This window comes from Schistocerca piceifrons, unplaced genomic scaffold, assembly GCF_021461385.2.
Source record: "Schistocerca piceifrons isolate TAMUIC-IGC-003096 unplaced genomic scaffold, iqSchPice1.1 HiC_scaffold_1132, whole genome shotgun sequence".
NCBI classification, from domain to species: Eukaryota; Metazoa; Arthropoda; class Insecta; order Orthoptera; family Acrididae; genus Schistocerca; species Schistocerca piceifrons.
In genome coordinates, this window is record NW_025726942.1 from 52,501 (window position 1) to 55,000 (window position 2,500).

Genomic DNA, 2,500 nt, shown 5'->3' on the forward strand with positions numbered 1-2,500 from the left:
ACGTAACCCACGTTGTCGCCTAAACCTGCTCTGTAATTGTTATACGACTCGTTCAATTAGTGTAGTGTTGCCCACCCGCAACCCTCGCAATATAGTTCGCTACTCGCACTCCCCGCTCCCCTGTGTATCGCTTCATGTTAAACACCTTGCAAGTCTTGCTCACTTTCCACATGCTCCTGCTGTACACTGTAATGTGGATGGCAGCAGGACGTACATGCCGCCCCTCCCCACGTCCCCACCTTGCCCCCTGCCTTCGCAAGCTGGTTGGTGAGAACTTTGCATGTTCAATGCCCTCCGCATGCGACGTACTCAGGCTACGTTGTGGTGCGGCCTGTGTCAACTGTCCGCTAATGTCGTACGCGTAAACCACAATCTGTACTGCACATTCGTCCTTATGTACTGAATGATACATCGTGGCACATGTGTGACCGTACAACGACTGCGCCCAAAAACGGCGGACCATACAGTGCAAATATTGTGCACGCAGCTACGTGTCGTCTCCCTATGAGAGCTGGATTGCAGTGTGGTACGCCATAGAGACGTGTGGGAGGAACGGACGCCGTGGATGGCGATCAGCATGAGCTGTCTGTTGATGTATTCGGACCTAGTCGTCTCTCCTCACACACCGTGATGGCATGGTGCACCGCGTTCCATATCTGCGACATGCTACAGAGGCCGGTTGACAGTCGTTCGAGCAATGGACATCGCATACGTACGGGGGCCACCTTCCACGTATTGTCTAGGCGTGCACATTTTGTTGCGTGTATGTGGGCAGACGTAGTGTGGCGTGACACCTGACACAGGCATGCAATAATCGTGGAAGTTGCAAATGGCGATGGACGCCTGCGTTTTCTGGTGAAGTTACGCAAATGAACAAATGGTAACCTGTTGTGGTGCGGTTGTTCTCGCTAGGGGTGAATCGGTGATGGCGACGATAGGTTGAGGTACTAACCGGTTGTTCCAGCGATACCCACCATGCCGACGAAACTGAACGGCATCTGGGTGTGAAGCGATACGCGGCGGTGGCTGGGTGGGACCGTCCCCGGCCGGTGAGGGGGCGCCTCCCGGCGTGCTGGCCGCGCGGTGCGTGGGCGCACGCGCTACAGCCGGCTGGTGGGGGCGGCCAGTGGCAGGCGCGCCGGCCGACGGACGCGGCAGGCGTCGCAGCTGCGCGCCGGCGCACCCTGCGCGCGGCGCCGTGCGGCCAAAGTAGGTCCTCGCGGGCCCGGTGCGAAGCGCGGTGGACATCTTCAGTGTGCTGGTCCGATTGAGGACTGTGTGCGTTGAGGATGCGCTGCCGCCCGGCGCTCGGCGCCGCGACGCCGTCTGCTGCTCGGTCGCCCCAGCGGTTCTCGCTGGTGGTTTGTATCGCAGCTGTGCGGATGTGTTGGCGCGTGCGCTGTGCTGGGAGAGTTCGCTTCGGCACCCAAGTGGGGCTTTTGTCCTTCTGTGGCGCTGGCGTTGGAGCTGCCGGTCACCGTAGGTGGCGCGTGTTGTCTCCCGCCGGCAATGCCACGACAGCACGCTCCCGGGCCTCTGTCGGCAGCGGCAAGCTCAGTTGGGAGCACGGGTGGTCGCACCGAAAGCGTCTACTCGCCTAACTCCGGGCGATTGCGCCTCTCTCGAACCCGACCAAGTACTTGGGACGGCGCTGCGCGCCGCCGGGACCTGAGAGGGTTTCGAGGTGTATTGTGCAGGGGAGCTCAGCCTCCTCCTGTTTGCAGAATGATTGAGCGGACGCTTGCGTGTTCGCGCGGGCCCCCGGGACACACTCCCGGGCGGCCGGCTGCTCAGCTCTAGTTGACGCAGCTCCCTGGTTGATCCTGCCAGTAGTCATATGCTTGTCTCAAAGATTAAGCCATGCATGTCTAAGTACAAGCCGCATTAAGGTGAAACCGCGAATGGCTCATTAAATCAGTTATGGTTCCTTAGATCGTACCCACGTTACTTGGATAACTGTGGTAATTCTAGAGCTAATACATGCAAACAGAGTCCCGACCAGAGATGGAAGGGACGCTTTTATTAGATCAAAACCAATCGGTCGGCTCGTCCGGTCCGTTTGCCTTGGTGACTCTGAATAACTTTGGGCTGATCGCACGGTCCTCGTACCGGCGACGCATCTTTCAAATGTCTGCCTTATCAACTGTCGATGGTAGGTTCTGCGCCTACCATGGTTGTAACGGGTAACGGGGAATCAGGGTTCGATTCCGGAGAGGGAGCCTGAGAAACGGCTACCACATCCAAGGAAGGCAGCAGGCGCGCAAATTACCCACTCCCGGCACGGGGAGGTAGTGACGAAAAATAACGATACGGGACTCATCCGAGGCCCCGTAATCGGAATGAGTACACTTTAAATCCTTTAACGAGTATCTATTGGAGGGCAAGTCTGGTGCCAGCAGCCGCGGTAATTCCAGCTCCAATAGCGTATATTAAAGTTGTTGCGGTTAAAAAGCTCGTAGTTGGATTTGTGTCCCACGCTGTTGGTTCACCGCCCGTCGGT

General features: G+C 57.8%; 1 non-coding gene across 1 annotated transcript in view; it reads left to right on the top strand.

Annotated features, from left to right (window-relative positions):
• The first annotated feature begins 1,810 nt into the window (after positions 1-1,810).
• The window catches only part of LOC124727744, a 1,909-nt gene continuing 1,219 nt past the window's right edge, over positions 1,811-2,500 (top strand). The window contains exon 1 of the ribosomal RNA XR_007007220.1: positions 1,811-2,500. This exon is cut by the window's right edge and continues 1,219 nt beyond it. This is a non-coding gene — a ribosomal RNA (small subunit ribosomal RNA).